The 14,724-nt window shown below is 46.1% G+C and overlaps 1 protein-coding gene across 1 annotated transcript in view; it reads left to right on the top strand.

The window, feature by feature from the left end:
* The first annotated feature begins 233 nt into the window (after nt 1–233).
* The window catches only part of TMEM243 (transmembrane protein 243), a 219,632-nt gene continuing 205,141 nt past the window's right edge, over nt 234–14,724 (top strand). Inside the window, exon 1 of the mRNA XM_078674194.1 lies at nt 234–402. The gene's annotated coding sequence lies outside the window, so the exon portion shown is untranslated. The remainder of the gene's footprint in view (nt 403–14,724) is intronic.

The following is a 14,724-nucleotide window of genomic DNA, read 5'->3' as shown; positions in this document are numbered from 1 at the left end:
CATCCCGCCACTTCATCTTACTGTTTGACTGGCGGGAAGGCGACGTCACATTTAACATAATTTCTTGTCACGATGAACGATGTCGCAATACTGCAACCCACCCCAACCTCCTCGGAGATTCCAGACAGGAGGACCCTGACAGAACAGAAGCGGGCAGCAGGCGGGGGGAGGAGTGCGCGTGCTCGTCATGGGGACGAGCACGCACTGGGCTGCGCCTCTCTAAGCGGTGAGCCCTCCCCCTCCTCTAGACGACTTTGGACCATCCGGGCAGCCGGGAGTTGTCAGGCAACGCGCCTCAGCCAGGGATGTTGTGGCCGGCGTTGTGTGCGTGCGGGCAGTGAGAGCTCCCGGTGACGGCCGCCGCGCTCTCAGGCCCGCCGGGGCTCAGCACCAGTAAGTAAGGTAAGAAAGACGATTGTGCTGAGCCCACAGAAAGTGCTGGGGCCCTCTGTGAGAAGCAGGGCAGCCGCAGAGTAGCACAGCACCCTACATGAGCTTCAGTGACGTACGAGCAACGTGGGACTCTTGCTCTTAGCTGTTGTCCTGCAGAGAGGAAGGCGCGATCCTACCTTCTCTCCTTTCCTGTCAGAAGCGTTTGTGGTTGATGAGGCGGGGCACGGCCAACCTGCCTTTAAGCGCTGTCCCTTCAGTCTGTGACTTCTTAGCTTCCGGACTGCACCTGCTGTGGAAGCTGGTAGCTGCCCTTAGGAAGGATTATCTATGTCTACTTTCTTTTTATTACAAAGCGAGAGCGGGATGCTGCTGATGCTGAAACCGCACTTGTAAAATAGATCGCATCTTACCTCGATGCCTCTGAGAAAGTGCAAAGACGTTTTACTAGCACAACATTTCCCTAAGCGCAGGAACAGCATGATGGGCACTATATACACTAGGGGGGAATGCAATGTGGTACTTAGTGTCTGCCCAGTTCCCAAAGACACGCCGAGTGTATGGTCTTCCTTGGATGGTGGTAGAACCTGAATGCGTAAGGTCGACGAGTTACTTCATTGTGTCCAATAAATGTGCTAGGACTGTACCAGAACGTCCATCTAAACATTACTAATTTGTTTCTTCATGTACCGCAGGCATTGCTAGGACGTTTGACCTCACGGGAATCTCTTACACTTGTACTAACGGTAGCTGTACTGTACTTGTACTAGCGGCAGCGGATCGATCAGCACTCAATGATATAATGAGCATCTTCTGGAAAGTTAATATTGTACTGTAATTGTTTGAATAGCTGTAAGCACTTTTCTAGTTGTAAGAGTACATTGGATGTACACATGACACAATTAATTTGTTCATTCATATAAACATTGGCAATGCCATTCGTTCTGGCCTCGGCAATCTTGCGAAATTATTTAAAAACACAAGTATGACAAAAAGTATTGTTTTAGTCCAGCAGCCACAACACTGAAGTGCTCTTTTTTTAGGTGGATGTGCACGTGATATATGCTGTAAGTCACAGTAGAATAGATCCAGTGACTAAAGATGACTGAACCATAGCTGTTGGTTTATGCACTGTTGACGTGGAAGCAAAATGTGAATGATGCGTTAAACAGACCTATAAATGAAGGTGCAACATGTGCTTTATTTCTTATGAATATTTTTCATAACGGGAGGTTGGGGAAACCACCTAAAACAGTATCCCAGATGATCATCCCCCTATGTAATGAGTGAGGGTCTGTTCATTAAAAAAAATATATATTTTAATTTATAGTGAAATAACAATTGTACACGACCCCCGTTCTGACATTGTGATACAGTACCAATTGAACGATACAGTATATGTCTCTAACCCCCCTCCTTCCTCCCTGCAATCCACTATAATCCAAAAAACTGCTGGTCCAGATGCCTGAGACAGACTAGATAAGTGTTTTCCTTCTTGCTTATGTAGCCTCTTGAGGGCCCGTTAATTTGAAGTGGAACACGAGTCTTCGATTTATTTTTCTTCAAACAAAGCCCGTTTCTTTTAGTATACACCAACGGTTTACTTATTTAAAACAACATAGGGACTACCTACTGTTTATGAAGCCAGGTGAATTCATGACCTTCAGTATTATTGTCAAAGTGCATAACAACACCCTACTTATGAGTCTAATACTGAACCCCACCATTCATCGTTTTTATCCTCACCCATCTGAGCATGCATTATGTTGTCATGTGTCCTAAAACATGCAAGTTAAGGAATTCTTTGGACATACAGACAAATTTAACAGCCTGGACATAATAGCTTATCATTTTGGGACTGAATACTTATTGGTTGTGTAATTTAATAAACTGTCTTTGTTTGAAGGAAAAACTGAATTATAACTATTGATATCTCCTTACAAAGATGGTACGCAATTGTTGTCTTGTTCATGTTCTGGAAACGTTTTTATCTTAATTACTGCTCCAGAACCACATTCATATGATTACAATAATTCTTAGAAGTGAACGAAATTTTAACTAAATGTAAATAACCCTACATGTCATTAAAACAAATAAAGTCCATCTGACTGTTTCCATTTTTGCCACTCTGAAGTATTAGTCCCTTGAGCATCTATTACCGGTACTCTGAAGGGGGGGGGGACATTTTTACCAGGTGCAGTGAATGCCTCCAATTCTGAGTTTTTCTATTAAAATGTATATGCCGAATCGGTGTGTTCTGCTTAAAAATTTTCATTAGATTTTTCTTGTCATTTTTCCTTTATAATTTTAAGGGGGTGTGGTGTTTTTCTCAAATTACAATTTTGATGCCTGTGGAAATCACTGATTGCAGCATAATTAATATCCATTTATGAGCACAGCGGTGGCGGCTGGTACAATGTGAAAGTGGTGACGTTGGATCAATTAAAGAACTTTGGTATGGAAACGAGCGAATGAAGCACACAGAAAATATCCCAGTGGGATCTAGAGAAGGTTCTCCCTCATGAAAAAGTAAAAAAAATAGTGTGAAATGGTGCAGTTTCAGTGCATTCCTGTAAGAAATTGATCAGTCATCCCCCCTCAGCCAAGGCATCTGCTCTGTGGGGAGTGAATTGGACTGGGCGTAGGCGCTTTAGCTCCTTCTAAATGGTTTGCCAGAAGAGGGGGCACGGGTGGTAATTGGTGGTAATTGGGCTCCTTAGGGTGCAAATGGAGTGCTGACAGAGCTGATGAAATACAAAAACAACAACACTTGTAAGTTTTGTTGTGGTTCTGGAAGCCCGAGGTCACACATGCATTGCATGATGGGTCCATGTCCTGTGAATATGCAGACTGCATCTTGCAGTCCCCTGCCCCTCCCAGCATGTTCTGGTTTTTGTTCTGAGAAGCAGGGAGCAGACCAGACACCTTTATGGCTCGGCAATACTTATATTTGCACCTCGAAGTACCCAATTACCATCAGCTCCCTGCTTAATTTGAGACCGTGGTTTCCAGTGCTCGGCACTGGCACTTAATTGTGGGTACCTGCACTTATGACAGCTTACACATGGTAGCGCTGTTTGTGTAATTTAAAGATGAGCAGAAAAACAGTTGTTTATTAATTCAATATACACTAAAATCAACTAATACCTTCCACCCAAGCAATTCTTAAAGCTTTGGCAGCCTCAAACAGTATGAAATGTCACGTGTAGGAGTGTGATGGCTAGTAGTTGTGTTTGTGGTCATTGGCAGTAGTGGCAGTGAGTAGTACAAACTGTGGTGGCCTCCAGAGGAGGACCTTGGCACATATTTTTTTTCAAATTAAGCACTGCATCAGCTCCACCCATCTACTCCTCCCTCTACCTCAAGACAGATCTTTTAGGCTCAACTAAAGTGCCTACGTCTGGTCAAGTCCACTCCCCCAAGATTAGTCATTAGTTGTGTGGGGAGGCTGCCAGAAAATAACCAAAAAGATCTAGGCCTTATTATGGGTATGTAGGTCTTGAGACCAACATATTTGCGGTGGCGGTCCGACTGGCACATGATGGTGGCATTGGGACCATAACAAGACTGCCGTCCCTGCCGGGATCTAGAATTCCGCGGCGGTGGTGTGAAAAAGGGCTGAATATGCTGGCAGTGCTGATATTCGCCGAGTATATTCGGACCTGCATTTCAACTTCCCATTTCATGACAGGGACCCCGCAATGAAAAGGGTGGCGGAAATGCAGGTAAGGGGGTCCTAACATTGTCCCCAGGTGAATCTGGCCATGGGGGTACGTGCGGGGGGCACATGTTGTGCCCCCCCTACAATTGCACCTTTGTGCGTGCACTGTGTCGCATGCAGAACAAGATGCATGCCACACCGTGTAGGTTCGTGCTGCAGGCTCACATCGGTGGTGTGCTGTGTATGCTCTCCTATAGGCCTATTATACCCGCCGCCGTGATACTACTGCCTGGCTGCCCTGGATTTAATTTATAATCCGGCAGGTGGGTTCACCATGGGCTTGGAGGTCTTCCTTGGACCGCCGCGGTGGTGGTCCCAGAGGAAGACCACAAACTCGAAATAAGGCCCTTAATGTTCAAGACGAAACAAGTGCTTTCAAAATATATATTTTTGGTAAAACATAGTCAGATTGTACCTGGTGCAAACCTTCTTTCTAAGTTTCCATTATAAGAACACATCTCAAAACCAGTTGATAGCATCCTTCAGTATCTCTAAAAAGAATACAACTTTGTCTCCATGAAGTCTCAAATGACTTCTTCAATTACAGCTATGCACATCTTGGCCGACAAGTAGCCTTTAGATCGTCTAATTAGCCAACTGCACACGTTTACATTCATTTCCAGTACCAAGCATCCTTCTAAGAGGGTTTGTTTTTTCTTTCATTTTCTGCCTCTTCCATGGCTTCACAGTACAGAAGACCTCGCACCCTTTCAGCTAGAGGCACCTTAAGGTCATCATTAAATTATACTTTGGGTAATACAATTTTAATAGATGGACTTGCACATTGACAGCGTTTTCAGTCACAGACTGGGACATTATAGCACTATAAATATGCACGTCACTGTGCCAAACAGGATTTATTTCTGTGACTGACTGATTACACAAACTGACATATGCAATGATCACATTAAGTGACTGAGATGCCATAATGTAAGACTGCATTTCCAAATGATTTCTTTAAGTTGTATGTATTGTTAATCTTATGTCTTTGTGTTAAATGCATTTCCCTAGAACTGAGAGCTAACAAAATGGCTGCAGAATATTGTTATTTTTACCCACTTCTCAGACCACACCACCATATTTACGCAGTGCCATCACGCAAGGATTCCTTCCTCCCCAAATTGCAGTCATGATCAGTTTCCGTGCTTAATTGAATGTACTACAGTGCACGCCAATCGTTGGCAGGGTTTGCTACTCTGCGCTTACCTGAGAAGAGTAGCCAAGGCTATGCAAGGGATCTTCTGCTCCGCTCTGATACCTGCAAGGGTCATGCTCACGCTACAAACAAACGACCAAAATAAATAAATAGATAACTCTTGTGTCGTCTCTTTCTCATATTGAGGGGTGGATGGCTCGTTGCTACAACCTGGTTGAGTGATGCTAAGGGTCCGACAGATGCCTCGATAAACTACTCGCAGTCCAAACTGAAACTCGTTGCTGCTCAGTGTGAACTTCTGTAAACAGATACACTGCACATGCTTCTGTGAGCAAAAGAGTGTATCTGATTATGTTCTAAGGTCGGCAGCTCTTGCTCGATTTGGGACTAGGGTTCTCAGAGGACCTCGAGCCGAGCCAATCATCTTGCTTGATCTTTCAATGGGTCACCCACCTCTTTTGTGCATTTATCTGTTGCTATTTTGATTCTGTTTTTAGGTCTCGGCCTTGCGAAGGCTGCGCTTGCGCAGTCTCGCTGGCGAGACTTTATGTTTTTTAGTATGGGGGCTTGAACCCGCCCCTCTTCTCCATTGGCTGGCTTCCTAAACAGAGCCGAGCCATTGGAGGAGAGGGGCCTCACTCCGTTTAAGCCCCGTCTTTTTGGGATTCGGGGGTGTGTTTTTTACTTTCTTTCGCTTTTCTTTCTCTCCTCTTCCCATTGGCTGGAATTTTACCTTCCAGCTAATGGGAAGAGGAGAGAAAGAAAAATACGCCCCGAATCCCAAAATTACGCTGCGTTTCTCCGAGGCATTTCTGCTTTGCCTCGGAGAAATGTGGTGGTGTCATGGCTGGTCCGCTTTCCAGCCGGAGCTCGCTTGTCTATCTTTGTTTACCACAAACACATAATCAATCTTAAACCTTGGCACTATGGTAGCTTTTCAAAACTTTTTTGAATTCATTAGGAAAAGAACATTTGGTCGGAGCTAAGGCCCTCTGTTCACAGGGCAGCGAATTTGAGCGCGGGGAAAGGGGGGTCCTGAGGAACTGCAGGGGTTGCTCTAACCCATGGGTACTCACAAACTTTCTCTCAGGGACCAAATTTACATTGTGGTTTGGGTCCGAGGGCCGCACCGGTGGACGGCGGGGTCAGTGGGGGAGGGGGCGGGGCTAGAGCAACAACAAAAAACTGTGACCATGAGGTTGAACACGGGTCCCTGCAGCGGACGCCTTCGTCGCCGCATACACACCTCTCTCTGTCTCTGTCTCTGTCTCTGTCTCTGTCTCTGTCTCTGTCTCTGTCTCTCTCTCTCTGTCTCCCTCCCTCCATCCCTCTCCCTTTCACCCTGTCTCTCTCTCTCTCTCTCACCCACTCTGATTCTCTCTCTCTCACTCTGACTGTCTCACTCCCTCTCTCCTTCCCTCTCTCCTCCTCACTCCTCTTCCTCCTCTCACTCCCTCACTCCCCTTCCCTCTCCCCTTACTCCCTCCCTCACTCCCCTTCCGTCACTCCCATTCCCCCGCTCCCCCTTCCCTCACTCCCCTTCCCTCACTCCCCTACCCGTTCCCCTTCCCTCTGTCCCTCCCCACTCCCCTTCCCTCTCTCCCTCCCCTTCCCCACTCCCCTTCCCTCTTTCCCTCTCTCCCCCACTCCCCTTCCCACTTTCCCTTCCCTCACTCCCCTTCCCTCACTCCCCTACCCCGCTCCCCTTCCCTCTGTCCCTCCCCACTCCCTTTCCCTTTTGCCCCCACTCCCCTTCTCTCTCTCCCCTTCCCCACTTCCCTCCCCTTACTCCCCTCCCCTCACTCCCCTCACTCTCTCACTTCCGCCTCACTCCCCTTCCCTCACTTCTGCCTCACTCCCCTTCCCTCACTCCCTCACTTCCGCCTTCCTCCCTCACTCCCTCACTTCCGCCTCACTCCCTCACTCCCTCACTTCCGCCTCCCTCCCTCACTCCCTCACTTCCGCCTCCCTCCCTCACTCCCCTTCCCTCCCTCCCTCACTTCCTCCCTCCCTCCCTCACTTCCCCCTCCCTCCCTCACTCCCACCTCCCTCCCTCACTCCCCTCACTTCCGCCTCCCTCCCTCTGCCCCCTCACTCCCTCCCTCTCTCCACCTCCCTCACTCCCCTTCCCCCACTCCCTCACTCCCCTTCCCTCACTCCCTCACTTCTGCTTCCCTCCCCCGCCTCCCTCACTCCCCTTCCCCCACTCCCTCACTTCTGCTTCCCTCCCTCACTCCCCTTCCCTCACTCCCTCACTTCTGCTTCCCTCCCCCGCCTCCCTCACTCCGCCTCCCTCCCTCTGTCGCCCTCCTCCCTTTCTCTGTCTCCATTTCTCGGTCTCCCTCCCTTTCCCTCCCTCTCCCTCTGTTTCCCTCCCTCCCTTTATCTCCCTCCCTTTATCTCCCTCCCTTTACCTCCCTCCCTCTCCCTCTCCCTCTGTCTCCCTCCCTCCCTCTACCTCCCTCCCTCCCTCTACCTCCCTCGACGTAAAGAGTTTCACTACCTTCAGAATGCTCTTGCCCCACGAACTCCTATTCAATAGGACTAATTCTCAGCAGTGGCTAATCTTGATTCACTTCACTTTCTGGAAGTAGCATCTCTTACGTGCCCTCACTTCATACAGAGTGCCACCAACCTTGTGAACCCTGAGGTGTTCCGAGACCCTTGCCACACTATGATTCATTATATTCTAATGCTAAAATCATTGCATGTCTCTCCAAAAGCAGCATAGACAAATCCTCTTCTTGGGCACTCCCAAGCAGGATGAAGAAGCGCATGACCCCCACCACCATATCGGAAACTGCCCTTGACACGATACTGAAGGAACTAGCTGCATTACATTTAGAGGAGTGCATCTCTGTGGTAAAATGTCACCTCGAGTAGACTTCTAACATGACTGTCTGCCAGGGCTGAGACAGCTTCCCGCTTCCAGCCGCACCCGAGCACTTCACAGGTATTTAGAAAGACCATTTGCATGTTAGTGGAGCTTTGTTGATTTCACCTCTTCTTAGGCCCCTGCAGCTCCGCTCTGTGGGGGCCGGGTGATTAATTCCAGTGATAGGCAGAGTGGAGCTGCAGGGGCCTAAGAAGAGGTGAAATCAACAAAGCTCCACTAACATGCAAATGGTCTTTCTAAAGACGTGTGAAGTGCTCGGTTGTGGCTGTGTGTGTGCGAGAGACTCTGCTGCTCTGTCTATCACTGGAATGAATTACCCGGCCCCCACAGAGCAGCAGAGTCTCTCAGAGTGTCGCTGCTGCACCCGTCAGTGTTTGCAGACCTTCTTTAAAAATGTGTTCTTAAAACACAGGTACGATGTCTGCGAGTTCCGCGGGCCGCCAAGGCAGGCTTGCCGGGCCGCTGCCGGCCCGCGGGCCGTACTATGAGTACCCCTGCTCTAACCCATGGCGGGACATTAAATACTATACTTGCGCGACTGGCACTCCTGCCTCCTATAGTGCCTCCCATATCCTATCAGTCACTTTTGTGCTGGCATTCCGAATGGCTCACCATACTCACATTTTTCCAAATAGTTCGAGTCTAAACGAAAGTAGCTGCCGTCGGACCGTAATGCTACTCCACTGGGAGGTAAGTGTCACGTTCGTGATTTGTAGTCTGTTGACATACAAGGTAGGCAAGTGAATTCAAATATAAACGCGCTCAGCCCCTGACGGCAAAATGGAGGTTTAGATAGGGCTGCCGAAATCCAAAGCGCGTATGAACACGCATGAGTGGGGTGAAGTGCGGCGGCCATCTTACGTGTGGCAATGTTGCAGCAGAAGCTGATGGGGCCGAAAGCGGGGCGATTAAGGCACCAATGTATTGTATTGATTCGTATTCTAACATTTACGCAGCGCTTACTACCCCGTTTCCGTAGGAGGTTAAACTGTGGTTTAGGTGGTTACCACTAGGCAATTTTAAGAACTTTTTGTTTCCGAGGCAGTAAATATCGACTACTCTCTACATTCTTGCCGCCTCCGGTGCGTCTCCAGTCTATCGACGCTTCTTTCTGTTTCAGAAGCCGCATAGGACAGCTCTAGCAGACCAGGCAACATCATTACAGTAGCAGTGGGTCTGATAGAGTCAGACACCACGATTAAATAGCAGAAAAGCAGCTTGTGGGAGAGACGACCAGCTTCGGTCAATGGACAGTGTGGGGATCATGTCGCTCTCCGAAGAAAAAGAGGATGACCACCTGCGCAGGGCTGCCAGAGAGCTCGGCTATGCTCCTGGACTTTGCTGGATATCCCTGGCTTCCTGTTTCATGTTGGCCTGCTCCTACGTAGGCTATATTTGTGGAAGAGTGGCCGCCCAGGTAAGGGCCCTCCGCCTCTGTACATATATACATTCCACGCTCGCTATTTAAAGTTGTATTAAAACACTTTCTGCTTACTCTGAGATATCAAGCAAGCTGTCGGCATATTACATAATTGTCAATCCACGCTTGATTGCATTATTCGCTTTGCTGTCACCTTTGCTTTTGCACTCCAGCCTCGGTTAACAGCTCGCAGTGTAATCAAATTGATCATTTAACTATGCGACCATGGTTTACAATACCTCATAGTATTGTTTGTTTTTCTTTCTACAGAAAAAAATGAATAAATTGCTAGAGCTTAATATGGAATTTTGTATTACATACATGGAGTGTCCCTTGCCCCGTGTCACCGAATCTAATGTATATTTTCCTTGGGTTACCTTCAATTAAAGAACTTCTGTAGGGGCCGTCTGAGCAAACTCAGGTATTGGGTCATTGTCTCTTGTTTTTCTTGCCACTGTTCCCTGCTTCTGATCGTTTTTTTTCTTCCCTCTGTTCCCTGCTTCTGATCGATCCCTGCTTCTGATCGTTTTTTTCTCGCCTCTGTTCCCTGGGGCTTTACTGGGCAGAGATGGGCGTGTGGCTGACCTAGACTGAGGGATGTCTGTGTGTGTGTGCGTTGGGCTCTGTGTGTGTGTGTGTTGGGCTCTGTGTGTGTGTGTGTGTGTGTGTAGGTGACTCGGTGTGGGTGGCTTTGTGTGTGTGGCTCTGTGTGTGGGTGCAAATGCAATAGGTCTCGCATTTGCGAGAGATTAAGCTATGGGCATTGTAAATGACAATGCCATTTATTTATATGTTTTAAAAAAAAACATAAATAAAAATAATGTAATGAGCAATGCCAATAGCTCCTACTTTAACAATGCCGAGACCATTGCATTGTAAATGCTTGTTTCCTTTCATGTGACCGACGCACTTGAAACAATATAAAGGAACTGCTGACTGAATTTTCTTTTTTCAGATGCCATACATTGTGAGAAATCAAAAACGTATTTAGTACAAACCATCCTTACTCTGTTTGCACAAACATTTTTGTTAATTGCTCATTTTCATGAATTTTGTGGTATGTATATATTTATATTTTTGTCAACACTCTGAAGAAATCCTATCTAGATGCTGATGCCGTCCTTACCACCTGTTACATGAATATGTTTTCAGTACCAGACATTTGTCTATGAAAATGGTGACAGTGTTCCATATGGCCTTTGATTGCAATGGTGACAGTGTTCCATATGGCCTTTGATTGCTTCTAGTAAGTCTTTAGGGAAGGGCATCTTAATTAATTTAATGTTTGAAGATGATTTTATACTTAAGTTCTCCACTCCCACACTGCTCAGCCATCTATTTGCATCCTTATTTTAATTGGAGACTAACAAGGCTTTTGATACTGATTCGTCTTCACGTCAAATCGCATGCTCATCTTGCTCTGCCCACAGCTTGTTACATAGGCAGCCCCTGTGCACTCACTGTAACCCAGCCTTTCCCAACTCGTCACAGAGTGGGGTCAGTCATTTTTTTACTAACAACATCCCACCATATGATGACTTGAGAGAGGGTAGGGTAGACTGCAATGATTGATTTCGCAGCCCCAGGCACGCGCCTGTTCGAAGTGCTTGGCTGCTGCTTGATTGACCCTCATGTAAGCGAGGGTCAGAGCATAAAAGCTAGGCACCGGGAAAGCAGTCGTCTTTCAGCATGGTGTCTATTTCAATTATTTAATATCACAAATCTAGATCCAGATGGCATGTAGAGCATTTATGTACTATCTGGATCCACATATGTGATATTAAATAATCCAGGGTACTTGGAATAGCGCAGCCCGACTCCCAAAGTTGTCGGCCTCCACTGGTGCAGAGAGTAACTGTTAAACATTCTAATTTGTTATTCTCGATAGAAAGTAGTACTATTTGCACCAATCGGTGAAATTACAAACGTAAGTTTGCTTCACTTGAAAATAAAGTTCGATCTGCCTCCATCTAAGCCTCAAACCCTCGACTGTGACCGTGATGCTGTACAGTTGCCCACCTGGGATCAATGGAAATAAACTCAGTAACATGCCAGCATTACAGTCACTACCTAACAGTGATCCCTATTCAGAAAAAATGTAAAAATCCAGGCGGAGAATAGCTTCTCCATGTTGGTGTATTTTTATGTTTTATTTAGTCTTCACAAACCTTCATGTTAGTACTCCTAGAAAGATGTGCGAGGTGCAGATCTCCAAGCTTGCTAATAGGAAACTCATGTGACAGGTTCCACAGGGTCCTGCCCCCCTCCCACCAGTGTGTAACTCTACATCGCATAAAATTCCGCACAGAGGGAATAGAGCCTCTCGTGCAAATGCACGTTTTTATTCTCCTTAGGTAAACTATTTCTTCCTGTGGTGAAAGCTCCTTCTTTACACCATCATCAAATGTGGGGTGATCAGTCCCCTTCCAAACCTGGCTGGAATACATGTCTGACCATTTCCAGGTTGGGGTGAGGTTGAGTCGAAGTATGGAGGGTGCCCACAAACGTTTGCCATTGTTCCCAAATGCCTTGGGCACACCTACGCGTTGAAACGCCTAGTTACCAACATCTTGAGTAAGAGTTACTACTGCACATGTCTCCACAAAATGGCAGAGAAATTCTGATGCTTGCCAGTAATCTTTTGTGAATTTCCGGCAAGTGTAAATGAGGCAATAAGCTCCTGATTACGGTTGAAAATAATTTTGTGTATAAGCCCCATTGTATCTTTGTGTTGACACGCTCTTAGCTCCTTGGAACATTTTTCTGCTTAGAGGTGGTTCCAACAGGGCCTAGAATGGAAAAACTGTGAGCTTCTAGTTTATAGATATGGACTTGTTGAGGGAGTAAATAAGATTTACTTTGGGCCTGCAAGGAAATATGCTTAGCATATTTTCCGTCCGTTGATGGATTTTCGCAGTCTCTAGTCACATCATCTCACTTCACTGTTACCATCCAAGTCCGGTGTGAAGCAGGATTCCGAAGGGATTTTCAAGAAAATGGTTGTTTAGAAGCAAACCAGCCATAAATACGGTTATAGTAGTTGGAAAGCAGTTCTCACAGGGTGTTTGGGACCTAGGGACATTACAGGCAAGTGTGGTTGGCTGTAAATACACAGAACCTAAAAAAGGTGCGGCTTAAAGATGCGGCTAATAAGATTGCGATCCGCAATAAAACCTCCGACTGACTAGTATGTTTAGGCTTTACAATAGGCATGGAAGGTGTTCCCACACTCCTCTTCACTTGTCACTGAATTTACCGATTGCTAAGCACTGTGCTAACAGAAGAAGGCTATTCTTTTCACAGCACGTATTTCAGAACACACAGAACATAAAATGTCAAAGTACTACGGGGATAAGCAGTGTGGATTAAATTGCCTACAGTAAATAATGGTGTGCATCTGATGAATCCTCCTAAGGCTAGGAAGTTTGTTGAACCCACCTGTCGCTTATTGTGTAACAAACCTTTACACACCACTGATTATCCCTTTAATCCTGTCACTCACATGCTTCCAATAAGTAGATCACAGAATGTGCAGGCGTTCACGTTTACTCCAAAATCTTTCAGGTTCCACCATTCTTATTAGTGAGAAGCTAGCAGTCAAATGCCTAAATTAAAGGAGACCATGGTAATTGAACTGCAGTTAGGATAGTCTTTTCTACTGCACTCACCGAAATCCTTCAAGTATGCACATTCCTCCTGTTTTTATCAGTGTGAATTTAGAGTGTACTGGGGGACTGCCCTGCACTAACGCCCTTCTTTACAGGTTCCTACTTAATCGTTATCGCCACTGAGAAGTGCAGTGTTACCCCTTATTTAGAGTCTAATGCACAGGAATATGAAACAGGTCATTCACATTTTATCATGTTACTTTTGCTTTCTTGAGTGGAGTAGCTGTCAACTGCATTTTGCTGGTGGTTTTAGTTCTCTTTGATACAATGTTTAAATAATGCAGTAATACCATGCGCCTCTAAATAAGTGGGTGTGCTGAAGAATCCATTCACAAACATTAAAAATGTTTTTCTGTACACCTAGATGAGGGCCTAAGTTTAACTACGCTTCATATCCTCATCAAATACTACTTGAACACAGTGACGGCTGCTAGGGACGGTAGCGGGGGTGAGAGGGAGGGTTAGAAAAAGAAAAGAAGACCCACCTTCTTAACGCCGGCCGCAGCCTCTCAGTCCTTCTGTCCACAACGCACAGAAGCATACAGGCTCCCCTCTCCATTCACAATGCTGCTGTCACCAGCATGACAGCGCTGTTGTGAGTTGTCTGAGCGCCGTGGTTCAGCGCTCACACAGGGATGTTCTCCAACCAGGCTGTGCAATGCAGCCAGATGGAGAACATGTTAAGTGCGCATGACTGTTTGGCCGGCCAAAGATAGTGCACACCACTCCCGCCCCCCTTTGCTGGCTGTGACGACAGCCCAGCCCAATTAAAGTGCCTCAGTATGAAAAGATAAAATAACATTGAATTATCATTTTATGTTTCCTTTTTGCAATGCTCATAGATCAGTGGGGGCACGCTCCTCCGCCTTAGTGGAGGAGCCGCTGCTGCTTGAATAGTACCTACGTCATATTAACACATTTACTAACTGAACTGCTGTGAAAAGCCTGTGCTGTCCTCTCATGTTAAAACGCATATACCATACTTTAGGTCTGATCTGCATACTTCTTACAAACACTGTGTGCTTACCACGTTTTCACTTTGTAGAACCAGACTATTCAAGCATGCCTTTGGGTAAAAACAAAGTTTTAATTTTGAATCCTGAAAAAGTGAAATGATAATTTTGAGCGCTGTTTAAAATCTTTAATTTCTTTGTCTGATGACCGAAATCTCTGATGCTTCTATGTGCACTCAGTTTCTTACGGACATTTGTTTTTTAAGCTCGCTACGTAGAAGTAAAAACGTCAAAATTCCTTAAAATGTCTTAGATGTGGAGAGTTTCCCTATTAGTAATAACATATTTCTGATTTTGATGGGCTTAAATCGCAGCAAAATATGTGACCTATTAAAATACTTAATTCTCTCTGGAATGTTACGTAGAATTCCATAGTAAGAAATGTTTGACAAGTCCACCCATTGTTCGCACTTTTTTTGCGTACTTCACACAAGTACGCATTACAGATATTTATTTCTAT

This window comes from Lissotriton helveticus, chromosome 1_1 (assembly GCF_964261635.1).
Source record: "Lissotriton helveticus chromosome 1_1, aLisHel1.1, whole genome shotgun sequence".
NCBI classification, from domain to species: domain Eukaryota; kingdom Metazoa; phylum Chordata; class Amphibia; order Caudata; family Salamandridae; genus Lissotriton; species Lissotriton helveticus.
This window is presented reverse-complemented; position numbering and strand designations above follow the sequence as displayed.